We start from the raw sequence: 19,485 nt of genomic DNA, 5'->3' as shown, positions 1-19,485 counted from the left end.
ATTATGATATATATATATATGATATATATGGTTGAATTATCATTTGCTCAGCGAATTCTTTTTAGAATGATAAGGTGATTTTCTTGTCCTTTTATCTTCTATAAAGAATGCTGGAATGCACATACATATTTATCTGGTAATTTCTTTAGAATAAATTCTTAAAAGAAATAATGAGATCATTGAGAATGATCACTTTAGTTTTTAAAAAGTATATATACCCATCTTCTTATAGAAATGTGGAATGCATTTTTACCCTCTTGATCAGTATATGACTGTACACTGTTATATCATTGTGAATAAGGAGACTAAAATAATGGTGGACTGATCTTCGATTAGTGAAAATTGGGGTGCTTTGAAATGTATGATTAAAAGATCTGAAATTTTATTTATTTATTTGTTTATTTTTTAAAAAGATTTTATTTATTTATTTGATAGGAGTAACAGCAGAGGGAGTGGGAAGCAGGGTTTCCAGGGAGGAAGGAGCCCAATGTGGGGCTCAGTCCCAGGAATCTGGGATCATGACCTGAGCTGAAGGCAGACACCCAACTGAAGGAGCCACCCAGGTGCCCCAGAGATCTGAAATTTCAAAGAAAGATTTTATAAAGACGGAGTTTTTAAAATATAAATTCCAGGGAAGTAATTCCCATGTTTTAATTTCTCTCTCTCACTGGATCATTCATCACACTTCAGATGATTAGCCTGGTAAGAGGCAGACTAGCTATAGAAGTACAACTCATTACCTTTAAAACTAGAGTTTCAGTGTACATACATTTGACTCTTCTCAGTGAGGTGCAAGACATGTGAGAGAAGGAGCCCTCAAGAGGACTGCAGGCACACCTGACTGCAACCGTGTAAATTAACCAAGGAGAATTGTCCAGCTGAGCCTAGACAACTTCAGATTCACGAGCAAAATATGTAATGGTGAGTGCTTTATGTCACTGTTTTGGGGTAGTTTGTTATGCAGCCATAGATAACCGAAAGAGTGAATTTATTTAGAATCATCCCTAGGATTATTACTGAATTTGGACACAATTGTTGTCCTTCGGTTCCAATTAAGTTAAAAGCCTTGAATCTTAAAGCCCTCGAAGTGATGTTTGTGTGGTCCTCTGTGTTTTATTGAGATGATCTTTCTGTATCTCAGAGCCTTTAGCTTTACCGACAACTAAATTTGTCAGAACTCTTATCTTTCCTCATGAATTCAACTGAGTTGCTTAAAGTAATGGAAAACAGTTTTGCATGAATCATCTTTCTGAAGCCTTTATTTTAGTTTTCTGGTAATCTCCTTCATTTGCTTGGCTGTTTTTTCACAGAAGAAATTTGAGCTGTGATGTTCAAATCAATACTGTGCTTTCTATATCTGAAACAGCATGAAAAGCTCTAATCAAATGCTTAGCTAACTACAGGCTATTATCTCCACTTCTTGGTCACCCTTTTCCTTTCAAAACCTTAGATGAAGTTTGCAGTATCTAACTATACCAAACCATAGGGACATTCAAACCCATATTATCAAATTCTATTTTCAGTCTTACTACTGATTCACTGTAAGACACTGGAAAAACTGCTTAAACTTGCAAGGCATGAAATCATGCATTAGAAATATATGTCCTTCATTTATGCTGTGTGTTTATCCCTCCATTCTTAGTCTGAGTGCAATGAAAAGTGTTTTCTGAAATGCCCATGTATTAACGTATAGCAGCTTCTAAATATGACATCACCTCAGATCTCAAAAGCTGAAACAAAAAAAGGTCTAAGCAAGAAGTTCAGGATTTTTTTAAAGACTGTCAATTGCTTATAGAAGGAGCTGAGAGGTGAAGTGCTATAAAAAAAGGAGGAGGTAAACCCTGCTCTCCTCCTTTCACCTCTGTAATGACTTGATCTTCAAAATAATCTCTCTTTGCAAGATGTTTTTCCTGGTTCTTTCCTCCCTTCTGACATCACAAATTACAAGCAAAAGGGAAGAAAGAATACTTAAATAACAGTGTCAGGAAATGGTAGTAAATTATCCTGTAACAACTGTGTGCCACATACTTAGTCAAGTAAAAACCGAATTAAGATAGAAAACATATTTCATAATACTTGTCATTATTCTCAGCCTCTAAATTGATGTTAATAACATAGGATACATTAAGACTTTAAAAATTCCTTGATCATTTAGTTATTTTATCAATGCACTCCTTAGCCAATTTATTAATTTTGCCTATTTTTAACAATGGGCCATCTGAAGACCCAAGGAAATGGAAATAGGATGCAAACTATTAAATCCATCAAATTATGTTACCAAAATTTTAAATAAGCAAAACATAATTAAATACCTATAAAATCACAACAATTACTAATTCAATATCAATAGATGATAGCAAATATAAAATTCTTTAAAATTCTGGAAAATCGTAAGGAATGTAGACATCAACCAATTGTAAATTGGTAATTATATTTTAGTACTTAGACCCAAAGAGCCATCTTTAAAATGTGATTAAATAAATAAATGCATATTCATATAAAAGAATACTATTAAACTGATTAGAAAAATATACAAATGCATGCCAGGACAGTTGTTCAGACTAATGAAAAGAATACAATAAACTCCTGGACCCAACAATGTAAAATTCACAATGTATATTATCTAATCAAAAGTTACCAGGCATGCAAAAAGCAGAAAAGTAGGGTGCCTGGGTGGTTCAGTGGGTTGGGCATGTACCTTCTGCTCAGGTCATGGTCTCAGGGGCCTGGCTGGAGCCCCACATCAGGGTCTTGGCTCAGCGGGGAGTCTGCTGCTCCCTCTCACTCTCCCTTTGTACCCTCTCTCCCTCTCTCTCGAAAAATGAGTAAAATCTTTAAAAAAAAAAAAAGGAAAGTAAGAGTCAAGCAAGAGAAAACTCAGTTACTAGAAATAGAGCCCAGAATGATAGAGATAATAGAGTTATCAAACAGAGATGTGGGATATAAAGCTTTTTATAAGTATGTTCTACACATAGAAGAAAGTAGAGGAAAGGTGCATATGAGAATGAGACATACTGAGATATATGGGAGAAACTCAAATAAACTTCCATAGATTTAGAATCTTTGAAATAAAAAATACACTGAATTGGATCAACAGCTGTTAGATACCACAGAAGAGACTAGTGATATTGAAGAAAAAACAACAGAATATATCCAAAATGAAACACACAGAGAAAATAAGAGTTAAAAAAATGAACAAATCCTTGTGGGTAAGTGGGACAATGTAATGTCATTTTGTATCTGTTTAACAGTCTCAGAAGAGAGATAGGAAGACACAAAATAATTGAAGAAATATAGGCTTTAGTGGAGCTCTCTTCATTTGTCAATGATTTCATGGTCTACATAGAAAATCTTAAGGAATCTAAAAAACAAAAACAAAAACAAAAACAAAAACAAAAAAAAACCTACTTGAGGAGCCCCTGGGTGGCTCACTAGGTTAAGTATCTGACTTCAGCTCAGGTCATGACCTCAGGATCTTGGGATCAAGTCCCAAGTCTGGCTCCCCACTCAGCAGGAAATCTGCTTCTCTCTCTACCACCCATGCCACCTCCTGACTTTGCTTTCTCTCTCTCTCTCTCTCTCTTTCGTGCAGTCTCAAATAAATAAATAAAATCTTAAAAAAACTCTATGAGGACTATTCAATGTTTTAATCAGTTGGCAGGATGCAAGCATCAAACAAATAAAAATTTAAATTAACAAAAATCAGCACCCAAAATATTAGCATTTAAAACGTATGAGAGAAGCCCATAAAGAGAAAATAACATGTGGAGTCTGCTGAAGAATGTTCAAATGCAAGGATTATTGTAAGCAGTGTTTTTCATATTATATAATCTCTTAAAATAATCAATTGTTTAAAGCAGTAAAATAAAAATCTATTGTGGAATTTAAACATAAGTAACATATAAAAATCAAATTTATTTCTATAAACTAGTAATGAACAACTAGAAATTGAAATAAAAAAAATAAATATTGACAGCAGCATCCATCAAAAACCAAAATATTTAGGGATAAAGCTAACAAAAGATGTGAAAGTCCTGTACACTAAAAACTGTGAAACATAACAAAATTTAAAGAAAAATAAAAGGAGACCTTTATTGTGTTTAAGGGTTGGAAGACTACATATTATTTAGATGTCATTTAGTCCCAAATTGATCTACAAATTAAATGGAATTCTAATCTACATCCTGCCATGTATTTGAAAATTTGAATCTGATATAAAAACTTATGTGGAAATGAAATGGGAATCAATGGGGCGCCTGGGTGGCTCAGTGGGTTAAGCCTCTGACTTCGGCTCAGGGTCCTGGGATTGAGCCCCGCATCGGGCTCTCTGCTCAGCAGGGAGCCTGCTTCCCCCTCTCTCTCTGCCTGCTTCTAATTTCTCTCTCTCTGTCAAATAAATAAAATTAAAAAAATGGGAATCAAATAGAGCAATTTGGAAAATGAAAACAAACTTGAAGGAATTACATTGCCCAATTTGAGTACTTATTGCAAAGCTACTCTTAAAAAAAAAAAAAAAAAAGAGGATTGTATGGTGTCTAGTTGAACAAATAAGCCAAAGTAACAAGATAGAATGTCTGCAAATAGACACAAATATCAGTTGCTTTTTTACTAAATTGCAAATGCAATTTAGTGGAGTAAAGATAGTTTAAAAAATTGTTACTGGGTATGTGTAGTAAAAAATTAGTAGGTCTCCAAAATTGCAACATACACAAAATTGCAACATACACAAAAAGTAATTCAACATGTATTACAGACTTAAATGCAAAAACTTTTAGACATCTTGGATAAGACATCATAAACTCAATTCTATAACTGATATAAATTGAATTCATTTTTATAGTACAAATCAAATGAATTGAATAGAAGAAAAATGGATTCATTGGATTCCAACAAAGTGAAGAATTCTGCTTGGCAGAATTGAGAAAAAAGACAAGTGCTATAGACTACATGTTAATGTCCCCCAGAATTCGTATGGTGAAATCTAGTACCCAGTGTGATCATATCAGAAGTGGAGCCATTGGGAGGTGATTATCTCATGAGGAAAGAACCCTCGTGAATGGGATTATTACCTTCACAAGAGATCCCAGAGAGCTCCCTTCCTTACACCATGTGAAGATACGGTGAAAAGACGAATATCTAGGGAAAAGGAAGTGAGCCCTCATTGGTCACCGAATATGCTGGCACCTTGATCTTGGACTTTCTAGCTTTCAAAATTCTGAAGAATAATTTTCTGTTGTTCACAAGTCATTCAGTCTATGGTATTTTGTTATACTGAAACAAAACATTATAGACTAGAAGAAAATATTTGCAAATCACATATCTTATTAAGAATTTATATAAAAAAGAACTTATATCAAATACAAAGGAGTCTTTGGATTTCTATTTTAAAAAATCCAAATACAGATGGGCAAGTAAAAATGGGAAGTAAAGCAAAACTCAGCACCCATTCCAAATAATAGCAAAACTTAGAGCGTTAAATTACTTCTAACACAAAAATCTTCAAGACAAAATGATTATGTGTTTGTGTGTGTATACATAAGGACACAATACATGGAAGCACACACATGAATTGTCTGCGTGAAAGATAATGCCTCTGGGTGGCTCAGGTTATGGTCCGATGGTCCTGGAATTGAGCCCCAACGCAGAATCCCTACTCATTAGAGTGTCTGCTTGTCTCTCTCTCTCCTTCTGCCCCTCCCTGGGCTCATGCTCTCTCTTTCTCAAATAAGTAAATAAAATCTTAAAAAAAAAAATAAAAAAAGGTAAGACCTCTGGTCAGAGGGAATCAGATTGTAACTATCTCATTTCTTTGCCTTTCCATATTCTACTAATTCTTTGTTTTTCTCATATCTCCCTTTCCCCTTGGTAAAGTCAGCAAGATTTTGAAAGGGATCACAAAGAATTTTACTGGATATTTAAAAGCAAAATTAAAAAGAATAACAATTATAGAAAATCATAAGATATGTATAGAATGAATATTCCTTTAAATTTTTAACAGAGTAAGTTTAAGGTCTCCCACAGATATGGAGTCTTAATTTTATTTCACTACATTTCTTCTGAGTTATTTTATTGCATATCTATTAGCCAGTTTTTCTAACGGGTTTTAATGAAGCCAATCTTCTCCCTCTAAATTGGCACATATTAGCATTTAGATTTCATCTTTCTAGTGACCATGAGATTTAAAGGTGGCAACCACCATTCCTAGAAACAAGTAATTACATCAGCTCACTCTAATACCCAACAGGGAACATTATTTTTAGACTTTTTTTTTTTATGTGTTCTCCCTTCCTTCTAAAATTTATTAGCATCATCATTATTATTATTTTGTTTCTCTGATATGGACATTTTAATTTCTGTGTTCCTTTGCAGAGCTGACCTTAGCAATACCGGGATGATTAGATATGCTGCTAGACCCACGAGTACTCCAATCCCGTCTCATCTTCCTCACCTGCTTTTAGCTGCCTCTTCCTCCGTAGTGGAGCAGTACACCATCAACATGTCATGTAACACTCATAATTTTATATATCTTAGATAAAGAATGAGAATAACACGTGTTTAAGGCTGCATCAACAAGTGAAGTAGACTGTCAGTGTAGGGTAAATTTTCTTGGGTCGTGATGCATTTTTCTAGGTCACTGGGGGTGCCAGGGGGCATTATGAGAGCATCAAATTCCTGAGAGAGGAAGTGCTACCAAGGGGATTCAGAGAGGAAAAGGTGCAGGCTCTGAAGAAAACCACGATTAATCAAAATTCCGCATCCTTATTCCCACCTTCAAATCCTCCTGTCCTACTCATATATCAGAAGGAACTGAGCAGAGAGGGACTTGTTAGCAGAATCCAAAGAAACCAGTTTAAGACCCATATTATGAGACAGTGGATTCCTTATGTGGCGATGAGACACAGACCCATGGATAGCCTTCTAATGGAGCTTCAACAGCAGCTAATGATAATTTGAATTACAGAAAGTTTTTTGTTAGTAAATTAAAATTTACAGCAAGTCCAGTAACAGGCTCCTGTATACATGGAATGTAATGTAGAATGAGGGCAGACTTTCAAAACTGTGATTTAAAAACGGGCTAGCCAAGGGGCACCTGGGTGGCTCAGTGGGTTGAAGCCTCTGCGTTTGGCTCAGGTCATGATCTCAGGGTTCTGGGATCGAGCCCCACATCGGGCTGTCTCCTCAGTTGGGAGCCTGCTTCCCCCTCTCTCTCTGCCTGCCTCTCTGCCTACTTGTGATCTCTGTATGTCAAATAAATAAATAAAATCTTAAAAAAAAAATGGGCTAGCCAACAAATGGTGTGGTAGAAAGTGAATATTTTTTTCCAAAACTTACAAATTTTTCTTATACCACCTTAAATAAAACATATTGCCTTGCATTTATATAAGAAAATACAAGAAAAGTGATGTGAATACAAGAAAATGATGTCATAAATACAAGAAGAATGACATTGTCAAGGAATTAGAAAAAAAACAATATTTTTATAATTATGGGATTAAAAAAGACTTTTTAAATGAAAAAAAAACTTTAAATCTTTAAATGTCATCGAAAGGGGAGTGGTTGAACAAAACAAACTATACATGTACTACAAGAGGCAAGATACAAGATGCTGTTTAATACTTTAGAAGAAAGAAGTGAATTTACTGACATGAAAAGAATTCCAAATTATATTGTCATCAAATGCAATTCATGAAAAATTACATATGATCTAACTTCTGTATTTAAAAAAACTCTATCAAGTATAAAACTGCAAACTCTGTATGTGGGCTGTGTATGTTTGTAAATGAATAGACTAAGGTTGGTGAATGTATAAAGTGTGCTCTGTCCATGGTAATTTCTGAGAAGAATATGATTATATGAGTTCATGGGGCTTTCACTTTATCAAAAGACCTGACATTTTTACTAGAACATTATGTTTATATATTATTTGATATATAAAATAACATATAATAATAACAGAATATGTACTGTATATTATAATTATAAATACATTTGAAGTAAAATCCAGTTTTAAGTACCATTTTTTCTTATCATAATTGCATTAATTTGGGACGGCATTTGTTTAGCAGAGATGGGCTGGGGTTTTGTACTGACAGTGGATAAGGAAAAAAATACTAATGCCAAAGAAATTAGGTACTATTATTAGAGGTATTTAATATGTTCGATTATTTTTCCTTTATTCTGTAAGTCACAGTTAGCCTGTCATGGTGGTTTCTTAAATAAATCTTAAAGGCACTTTGCAAAATTTTATGACAAGATTGCAAGTTGCAGTCATATTGCATGAATATTTGGCCAGTTTGAATTCTTGAGACCTCCATCAATATATTAGCAACATATTGCAAGTGTACTTGATAAAACAAGGGGATGGGAGAGTCAGGAAAGATGGACTCATCCTCTAATCACGCAAAAAAATAATTTAAAGGAATGCGATTTTTAACTTCCACTTTGTGCTAACCTCAGTTCTGATGAGTTTTGAGTATAGAAAATACTTTCAACTGTGTTTAACTTGAAAGCATGACAAATATTTGACTTTGCTATTCATCTCGCTATATGATAACTATGCCTGAAAGCCATAAAATGCATCCTATTTTAGAGTCTGGAATATCAGTTATAAACTCAAGTTATTAAAACTCCAAGAGATGAAAGTTTCTATATACATTATTCTAATACAACAGGGCAATGATGCCAGAGCCTGGATGGAAGATAAGGCCTACATTTGGGAACAGAATGGGATTTAAAAAGACTTTTTAGGTGGCAGGTGGGGTTGATGCATTTCCTCCTCACACGGGACAAACTACCATCAAAAGCCTCAGGAAAGTCAATGAGACATGCTGTTACTGTACAGTTAAGAATATGTCTGAGTTTTTAAAAGGTATTCATTTTAATTAACAAAGAAGCAGAGGTTGTAGATGTTCTTTATTTTCTTTTATGATCGCGGCTGGCTACCTGTTTCCTAGGGGAAGTAAAGCTTTGTGAGGTATTATCACTTTAGGGAAAGAAATTATCATAGACTTATAGACTATTTGCTTCAGAAGGAATCTTAGAGCTAAGTTTTCTCATCTCCACATTTTATAGGTTGGAAATTTTTTAAGATCTTTTCTTCAAAAGGCAGTAATTCCCTCTTCTACTCACCGTTATGCAGAAAGTCTTGGCTAACTTGAAAGGGTTCCATCATTTTCACAGTGCCTTGTGTAGGTGACTCACTGCTCAGTCATGAAGCAGAGACAAGCATCAGGTAGAGGATTTTAGGAGCTGGTAAACCTGCACATTATAACTCAATGAAGAATATCACCCTTGTCCTTTTTCTTCTGGGAACAGCCTATAGAAGATCCAGAAGAATAAAAACAACATCAACAAAAAATACACAGAGGGGGAAAAAAAAAGAGGAAAGGCTTACTGTCCCCACAAATAATCTTCAATCATCAGTACCTTATTGTTCACTAAGAAAAATATATATTGCAGAGGAACCCCCGATATTCTATGTGGTTTCGAATTCCAGGACCAAAATTTTTCCTTTAAAATTTTTGACTTAGGTTCTTTTAATGTTGTTGCATCATATATTCTGAGAGCTTCTATGGTGATAGCTTTTATGTTTCAAAAATGGCATTTGAAAAAATCAGTACTGTAATTAAAGATGCGATCAGGAGATGAGGGGAATTATGAACTATTGCACAGAGGTGGGTCAAGCATTGAGCCACTTTACTGATGAGTCATTTGAGCAGTGAGATCCTCCCAAAGTCGTCTTTGTTAAGTCAAAGCCATGTTGTGCTAATCCTGACACGGTGAAAAAGGGAACGCGAAAGGTGCTGCGCAGGTTGCCCACAACTCAATTGCTACCAACCTCCCACATGCAGTACAATCACAGTCAGCGAGCTAATATTAATATAAAGCAGAAACAGGCTCACATAAGGTGTGAAGGGAAAATCTTTTCTAAAAGAGAACATAATGGAGCTGTGCATTGTCGTCAAGGTAGAAACCCCATGGCCGGATGCAATAGAAAAGATCTAATTAGAAAGTGCAGTCCAACTTCTTACTAACTAAAGATGCAGTTCCCAGGGAGGGACTTAATCTCTAATTTTAGTCAAAGGGCAAATGCACAATTAAGCTAACACCAATGCCTCAGCCAATCATTTAGCAGAATTCTGTTAGCTCTGGACTCCCCGACCTGCCACAGCTTAATAAGGAGTTCCAAGTGCACCAAATTGCTGTTTGTCAGGCTGAAAAGAGCACAGCCCACTGCAGCTCTACAGAAACTTTGGTCTGAACAGACCATAAGTCTAAAATAAAATACAGCACACATAGATGTGGAAATGGAAACAAACTTTTCTTCATGCATGCAAAATATCTCGTTTATTTCCAACATAAAAATTCCTCTGCAGCCACTATGGGAGCAGCCACACACATTGAGGCTCTGGCCACCAAGTCAATTTGAAAATAAATAAATACATGAAATCACAGGATTTACTGAAAAAGCTTCTAGGGGAAGGAAGTTCATAATTATGGGAATGCTTGTACCCAGAGCACTGGTGTCCTCAGTCTCCTTATATGTTAACGGACAAAGGTATTTCTCATGTATAGATGGTGATGGGTTGACCACTGTTGGTTCACATGGCTTGACCCTGTGAATAGCAGCATTACCTTTCTTGACAATGGAGCTTGTCTTTTCACTGAAGAGGGTTTGCGAGCTCCTCTCCTCTTGCAAAGGGTTCTTTAGGAAAAGGAAATAATGCGAGAGCTTTGGAAATGAATTTAATCTAAGAAAATGGTCTGGTCCTAGCTTCTGATGCACTGCTTTCTCTACCAATTTAAATTTCAGTTCAAACATACCCAGTTATGCTTATCCAATACTTTTTTATTCCTATAATGTTATAGTCTGTGTCTCCAAGGTTTCAGAGAATGCAGAAGAAAGTAAAACAGACTCTACACTTGAGTTTCTTATTGAAAATTAAAAGTTCACAAGTAAGAATATCTCAAAGAATATAAAATGATGAAATAGTACCAACAAATGTTAAGAGGGATAAAATAAAAAGACATCAAACCCATCCAGTCATGCAAATCTGCCCCCAAATAAGTGGATTTCTTTAGATAGACATGTTCTTTGACTAAAATACACACGAAATACGTTTGTGTGTGCGTGGGCATACATGTATAAACGTGTGTGGGCAATGGCCATTAAAAAAAGCCCATGTCGGGGCACCTGGGTGGCTCAGTGGGTTAAAGCCTCTGCCTTCAGCTCAGGTCATGATCCCAGGGTCCTGGGATCGAGCCCCACATCGGGCTCTCTGCTCAGCATGGAGCCTGCTTCCTCCTATCTTTCTGCCTGCCTCTCTGCCTGCTTGTGATCTCTGTCTGTCAAATAAAAAAAATAAAAAAAAAAAAAAAAGCCCATGTCAAAAAAAAAAAAAAGAAATAGCCCATGTCATACATTTTCTAATTGGGAACTGAAGGAACTAATCACAAGGGAATGTATTTCTTCCCTATTTTAAACTATTCTTGTAGGACTGATAAACCGAGATCTTGTATTTTCTTTGTGTGAGTGGCAACATTCTGCAAATCAAATTAAGTTTCTAATTTTTTTTAATTTGGGACTTTACAAGGACATCACAATAATTAACACAAAATTATGAGTCTTCTAATATAATAAGATAAGCATAAAAATTATATCACATATTTTAAGTACTCCTCAGTTGTGTTTACATTAATTTCTGATTTTGTATTTCTAGGAATTTTACCAGCTATAGTTAAGTGTACCATCTCTCTGGTCTAGCTTTCTCTCCTTGTGCCATTCAGTCCACACTTGCTCTGTGTTTTCTTAGGTTCTGAGTTCTTGTTACATACAAGTCTGTGCAAGAATGTTATTTTTTATGGGACTATTATTACTAATCATAGCATCATTTTAAAAATTCTGTATGCATTCAGACTTCATATTCTTAATATTTTTTTAAGAGGGTTTTGCTTCTCTTAATTACCTTGCTGAACACTTACCATTTTCTTATCTATCATGAGAGAAATATTCTATTTGTCTTTGTGGTTAACCTGTAGGTCTCTATTTCTTTTTAACCATTTTTTTTAAGATTTATTATTATTTATTTTAGAGAGAGAGAGCATGAGCAAGTGGGGGAGGGGCAGAGGGAAAAGGAGAGGAGATGGGGAGAATCCTCAAACAGACTCCTGGCTGGGCTTGGAGCTGATACGGGGCTCGATCCCAGGACCCTGAAATCATGACCTGTGGTGAAATCATGACCTGCGGCAAATTCAAGAATTGGCCATACAAATGACAGAGCCACATAGGCACCCCTTTCTAAAATCAGTCTTTCTCCTAGTTGCTCCTGAATTTTGTCTCTTTACCACATTCCTTTGTTATGTTTGTACACATATGTGAGGTGTAACATACCACATATGTGATATGTGAGAAAGGAGTGTTTGATCATGGACTTAGCCTGGTTTATCATGGTTTCTAGAAGATAGCAGAATTAGATCTAGAATCTATCTGTACTAAATACAAATCCCTGATCTGGCTAGAAATGAAGACGCTATTATACTTCAAATGTCACATTACTATACTTAATCAGTGGCTACATTGGTTCAGGGACTTCCTGTTACAAATCATGGTAATTAGGAAAGTTGGGAGGTTTAAGAATGCTGCTGACACTGACTACATTTGGCCTTCCATCTTGGCCTTGCCTTCGCCACACAGTTGGCACCATTTTAGTTAACTACCCTGTGACCTCACCATCATGTCCCTCACTTTATAAAAACTGTGGGTTAAGTAAGATCTGGGCTTGGCCAGGGCAGCTGGGAATGAACATTGAGAATGGCTGTATACCTCCTGGATTCATGGTACACTTGATTTTTCCTGTAAGTAAAAACTGTAAATACTATGGAATGGCTTGCTTTGCTTTTGGTATTAAAGTGCCTTCTCAGTTTGGAGGATACATCATGACCCTCCTCCACATGCCAACAACTGGCTTAGTCAGCATGTTACCAAAAATGAATTTTTTGGTCTTTGGAATGCCAGTCGCTGTGGAATTGGTAGAGCTAAGGAGCTACTTTAAGGTGAGGGTGGCAGCTTGGGTGTTAGGACTATGGGATACTGGGGGGACATAACATTATGTTAAATGGGTCTGAGATGTCAAAAATGGCCTCAGTTACTGATCAACCTGCCTTGCGACAAAGACTACATACCACAAGCATGGGTGAGAATCGCAGGAGCTTAACTGATTTGATTGAATAAATGCTAGCATTTAGCATTTATTAAATTTATTTATTATATATTATTTATTATATACTCATAGCTAGCATTGAGATAACTTGGCCTCAGGAAGGGGATGTTCCCTTTCCTCTCTTACATTAGACCACTATAGAAGAACTGTAAGGAATTATTCATGAACTAGGAATGGAACCTTGTATTTATGTTCAGCATTTCAGAGGCCCTGGTGAAGAATGGCTTTCATCTGGTATGGAAGACCTTTTAGAGTCAGCCCCAGAGACTTCAGTGTCAAGACATTGCTAGAGTAGCTTCTGTGCTGGCTGACAAGTGAAACCAAAAGGATCTGTCATAGCGGAAATAGGTTGAAAACACACAAAAAAACAAAACTTGCCAATGATAAAACAGTGGAAAGAGGGCCCATTACAGTCTCTCAAATCAGTTGTGGCAAGATTTAATATTATCTGAGACCTTGAGAGAAAAGAGAAACAACAAAATTCAGTCTTGGTAAGCCAATGGAAGGTGTTGCCTAAGGGAAACCAGTTTACTCCCTTGAAGGAAGACTCAAAAAAGCCAGGTGTGTTGCCAAGTGCACCTCCACTAATGGAGGAAATTCGAGGGTGACTACCCCTTGCCCCTGGAGAGTTAGGGGTTAAGACAACATTGCCCTCTAGTGTGTGCAGTAAGGGGCAATCAGAGACACCATGTTGAATTAGTAATTTCCTGGTTTTGTACTAACAGACCCTCTTAGCTTTAGTAGACACTGGAGCTAAGTGCATACATCTATGGAAACCCCTCAAAATTTTGGGGAGAGAGTAAGGCTATTGATGGTTATGGGGGACAAAGTATCAAGGCCAAATAACCTAATCTCTACCTACAGATCGGCCAGCGTCATCTTCGCTATTTTCTAGTGAATTCAGGTAACGTAACTCGTGATGATTTATTTATCCTCTCTGTCTCAAGCAGTTAAGTCATTATAGGCATACCAAGAGTCCCCAGAATGGGAGGGAAATATGGACAAGATCCAAGGACCAGGTCTACAAGTAAAATTCCTGGATGTCATCTGGTTGGGTAAGACACAGGTGATGCCAGAGGCAGTCACTGATAAAATACAAGCTTTCTCAGTCCTAAAACAGTAAAGGAATTACAGGGTTTTGCTAGTTTGTTGAATTACTGAAGACCTTTTATTCCCCATTGAGTGAAAGATATTAAGGCCTTTATATGCTTTGGTTAAGGGAATCCAATGGGGTTGGGTTGTTAATCAGTAAGAGGCTTTCTTAAAGAGAGAAATGATAGTAAAACAAGTACAGGCTCTGGGGCATAGATATTAAAGCCAGATGGGAGTTGTGAATTAGAATAGATGTAAACTGATATCCAGGAAGGTTTTGACTGGGGCTTGTGGCAATGACACAATGTGAAATCAATTATAGTCATTTGCATAAGTTCAATAAAAATCTGTTCTCCTCGTTACATGACACCATTGGAAATATCAGTTATATTACCAAGGCTTTGAGTGGAATGTCCTATTTGAGAAAGACATGCATAGGCTTAGATATGACCAGACTGCTTTAAGCATGCTCAGGTAGTCTGAGGATTTAAGCAGCCTCAGGATAGTTTGAGGACCTCAGGAAAAGAGGAAGTAACCCAAATAGGTAGGTATTGCTTGTGAGTCCGATGGCAAGTATTTGGCTTGGCGCTTAGCCTTGAAAGGCTATTAAAGGTTCAATCTAAAATTCCTTAAGAGGAGCTCAGCAGACAACTCATCCAGGCTCTTCCTTGGGTTGACCTGCAATCCTGGTTTTATGTCTGACTGATAACCCCCTACGAGAGTCCTCCGGGTTACACAGGGTCTGTGTCTTTGGGTTCCTCAACACGGAGAAGGCCAGGTCACCAAAGCTGACCATTACCTGGAGGGTTCTGACTTGTGGGGAAGGAGCCCAAAAGAGGCCCTGGTTCCAGCTGTGCTGTTCCTGCTTTATTGGTTTAGAAAACCACTGGACCACTTCTGGCCTCAGCTTCTTTATCAATAAGACAGGCTCAACTGATGATCTGAGGCATTGTTCCCACAAATGCCTGGAAGGATGTGATGATGAATGGTTAATACTAATTTCCTGCTTTTTTTCTTCTAAAGTCATGTTTATTGAAGTATAATTTAGATACAATAAAAATGCACAAATCTTGTGGTGCCTGACTGACTCCGTCAGTAGAGTGTGCAACTCTTGATCTCAGGATCGTGAGTTCAAGCCACAAGTTGGGTATGGAGATTTCTTAAAAATAAAATCTGGGAGAAAAAAATAAAACAAAAATAACAAAAAACAAAACAAAGCAAAACGAAACCCCCCACAACAGCAAAGTAAATTTAAAAGAACCTAAATGGCCATTCACTATTCTTGATGTACTTAGGTAAATAATGAGGCCAAGTTTTTTAAAACTGAATATATGCAACTAAGTCTTAATTTGGTTACGTTTGCTAGTAGTGAGGATGATTTTAGGAATCAATAACTAGGAATAGTTTTTAAGAATCAGTAACTGGGGGCACCTGGGTGGCTCAGTGGGTTAAAGCCTCTGCCTTCAGCTCAGGTCATGATCCCGGAGTCCTGGGATCGAGCCCCACATCGGGCTCTCTGCTCAGCGTGGGGAGCCTGCTTCCTCCTCTCTCTCTGCCTACTTGTGATCTCTGTCAAATAAATAAATAAAATAAAATAAAATAAAATAAAAAAAGAATCACTAACTGATTTAGGAGTAGATTTTAGGAATCAGTAACTGAATCAGTAATCAGTTATTTATCAGAAACATACCTTTATGGATGTTAGATTCTAGTTCTGATTTCCCTTGAATGTTTATTGTTTACCTATAAAAGTAGGCCAGATCCTGAATCGTTGTGGTTTCCTTGCATATCTAATTTTCTACTTGATTGCTTGCACACTCTAGGCCCGATTGTGAGAGCCCACCTGCAAGACTGTTAGGTCTGAGGAAAGGACCCCTTTACCGGGTCACTGGCATATCTCCTATCAATATTTAATTGCTGTGGCATAAGGATGTATGTCACTTCCCAATAGCTGCTTCTAGAGTCATCACAGAGGAATGCTGTGCAAAGATTGTTCAGGTCATAAAGATGTTGTGGTTGGAATGCAAGAGTGCTGACAACACAGGCTCCCATCTTGTTCTCCCCATTGGTGCATAGGTGACACCGCTTTAGATAACTAATAGAGAAGACTGGTGCATCGAAGGCTCCAGTTGAGATAACTAGAGGAAAGCTGGTACACAGATGGCTTTTCTTTAGTGAACTACCTTGTGACCACACCACCAGCCCCCTCACTCTATGAAAGCTGTGGGTTGAGGTCTGCAATGGGTGGGGTGGTTTTTGTATAGCGCTCTGGATTGCCTGCCCAGCCAATTGCCCCTGTCGGTAAGTTACCCTAAATAAAACTCTGAATAAACACTGTAGAATGGCTTACTTTGTTTTTTGGGAGGTATTTAAGTACCATCTCAGTCAGGAGGATACATTACTGAGCCTCCTCCAGCTTCTAACAGGAGGATTGTACAATTTACCAATTCCCTCTTCAGGCGTAGGTCCACAACAAGCTAGAAAATGTCAAAGAACAAAGAATGTTATTGATTTTGGGGCGCCTGGGTGGCTCAGTGGGTTAAGCCTCTGCCTTCGGCTCAGGTCATGATCTCAGGGTCCTGGGATCGAGCCCCACATCGGGCTCTCTGCTCAGTGGGGAGCCTGCTTCCCCCTCTCTCTCTGTCTGCTGCTCTGCCTACTTCTGATCTCTCTCTGTCAAATAAAATCTTAAAAAAAAAAAAAAAAAGAATGGTATTGATTTTATTATCGGTCATGCCATGTTTATTAACTTGCAAATATGATGATTTTGGTATGTTCTGTTAGGAGTAATGGCTAGGACTTGAGGGTGAAATTAAATTGTTTATTGCTTATTCTCAAATTTAAACTTTAAGAAGTTCTGTTGAATTTGTGGAATCCAGTTGTTGGAATTTACCCACCTACCATTTCGAAAATCTTGGCTTGCCTCATAAACCTGCCATCAGCTCCCTTAAACCTTCCTTGAACCCTGAATGCTTTTGTATTGATGATATCACATGACTGCACTGATAAAAATATCAATACACTATGTTGTAGATTAAAACATTTTCTTAAAATTTTATTCTGATTTTAAAAGTACTGAAAATATATTTGTGGGCCTCTAGAAGAATTGTATACCCTACACAATGCTTCTACAGTGCCTATTGGTTAAGTCAGTCCTAACTAGAACAGAGATTAGCAGAGTTCCTGTTGTGTGTGTTTTGGTTGTTGAAGTTGTATGTGTGTAGGGCATCTTTAATTGGTTAACATGGTCTAGTAGATGTCTGGCTGTCATCCATTTCTCCACTGAGAAAATTATGGTTTCTCTTACAGTGAGGAGCAAGCTAGAGGACAGAGAGGGAAGAAAAATGATCGTTTCCATACTGAACCGTCCTGGGAAACAAAGTGAAGATCACTTCTTTCCATGGAAAGCTTTGCAGCAACAGGTAAGCTCCCCTCAAAGGCAGAGTAGTCTATATTTAGCTCTTTTAATTTCTACAGTGCTTCGGACACAGTAGGTAAACTATGGTTATCATTTCTGTGAAAAATGTATGCAAATCACATTTGATAATTGGAGACAAAGTTGGTCTTCTGTTTTTCTTCTAATAGTGCTTTCAAATTATTGAATGCTGATTCCTAACATCAGATGTGATACTTTTAGGTACTTCAGCTCCCATGTCCAATTAGTGGTCACATTCTAAAACCTTTTACTGAACCCTATCTTATACCTTCATCTTTATTTTTAAACCCTTTAGAATATATTTTTCTCCTAATGTGCTTACTCTGGATTATGGATGCAGTATCAAATACTCTAATAAGATCTCTCAGAGGTGTGAGTGTCACTACAGGAGTGATGCTAATGTCATTGTCCTGGGAGGAGATACTCCAGATTACATATCCAAAGTTAGATGTGAACCTATCTTCTGGGAGAAAGGATCAGTTAAGACCACAGAATTTTTAGTTAACAAGTGTGGTGATAACTTATTGTGGTTTTGATTTGCATTTCCTGGATGAATGATAGAGTATCTTTTCATGTGTCTTTTGGCCACCTTTATATCTTTTTAGAAAAGTGTCTATTCAGGTTCTCTGCCCATTTAATCAGATTATTTGTTTGGGGGGAGTTGAGTTGTATAAGCTTTTTTTAAAAAATTTAATTTAATTTTTTTTCAGTGTTCCAAAATTCATTGTTTATACACCACATCCAGTGTATAAGCTTTATATATATTTTGGTTTTTAACCCCTTTTGCAAGTATCTTCTTCCATTCAAGGGTTGCCATTTCATTTTGTTGATGGTTTTCTTCACTGTGCAAAAGCTGTTTATTTTGGTGTAGTTCCAATAGTTTGGTTTTCTTTTTCTGTCTTCTCTTGTCTGAAGTGACCTATCTAGAAAAATGTTGCTATGGCCAATGTCAGAAATTACTATGTATGTTCTCTTATAGTACTTTTATGATTTCAGGTCACACATTTAGGTCTTTAATCCATTTTGAACTTATTTTGCGTATGGTGTAAAAAAATGGTCCAATTTCATTTTTTTGGCATGTAGCTGTCCAGTTTTCTCAGCACCATTCATTGGGGGTCTCTTCCCCCATTCGATATTCTTGGCTCTTTTCTTGTAAATCAATTGACCATAGATGTGTGGCTGTATTTCTGGGCTCTTTTCTGTTCCATTGTTCTAAGGGTCCGTTTTTGTGCCAGTACCACACATGTTTTGATTACTACAGGTTTGTAATGAGTCTTTAAATGTGGAATTGTGGTATCTCCAGCTTTGTTCTTCTTCCTGACGATACTTTGGCTATTTGGGTCTTTTCTGATTCCATACAAATTTTACTGTTATTTGTTATACTTCTGTGAAACATGCTTTAGATTTTTAGATAGAACTGCATTATATCTGTAGATTGCTTTGGGTAGTATGGAGAGATGGGGTGAAATAAAGGGACTAAGAGATATAGACTTCCAGTCATAAAATAAGTCATGGACATGAAAAGTACAGCGTAGGAATATAATCATTAATGTTGTAATAATGTTTGACAGATGATGACTGCACTTACTGTTGTGAGCAACAAGTAATGTATAGAATTGTTAAACCATTATGTTGTACACCTGAAACTAATCAAACACTGTTATACTTTAGTAAAGAGTGGAGGAAATGAAACGTGATCTCAGAATAAAGATAACACAGGTAGTGCATGTCCAAAGA

General features: G+C 36.9%; 1 long non-coding RNA gene across 1 annotated transcript in view; it reads left to right on the top strand.

Moving 5' to 3' along the window:
* Positions 1-858: 858 nt before the first annotated feature.
* Positions 859-19,485, top strand: part of LOC308343151 — a 387,811-nt gene continuing 369,184 nt past the window's right edge. Inside the window, exons 1-2 of the long non-coding RNA XR_013966856.1 lie at positions 859-921; positions 17,622-17,734. This is a non-coding gene — a long non-coding RNA (uncharacterized lncRNA). The remainder of the gene's footprint in view (positions 922-17,621; positions 17,735-19,485) is intronic.

The sequence above is a fragment of the Martes martes genome (assembly GCF_963455335.1).
Source record: "Martes martes genome assembly, chromosome: 5".
NCBI classification, from domain to species: Eukaryota; Metazoa; Chordata; class Mammalia; order Carnivora; family Mustelidae; genus Martes; species Martes martes.
The sequence above is the reverse complement of the archived record's forward strand: the minus strand, read 5'-3'. Positions and strand labels throughout refer to the sequence as shown.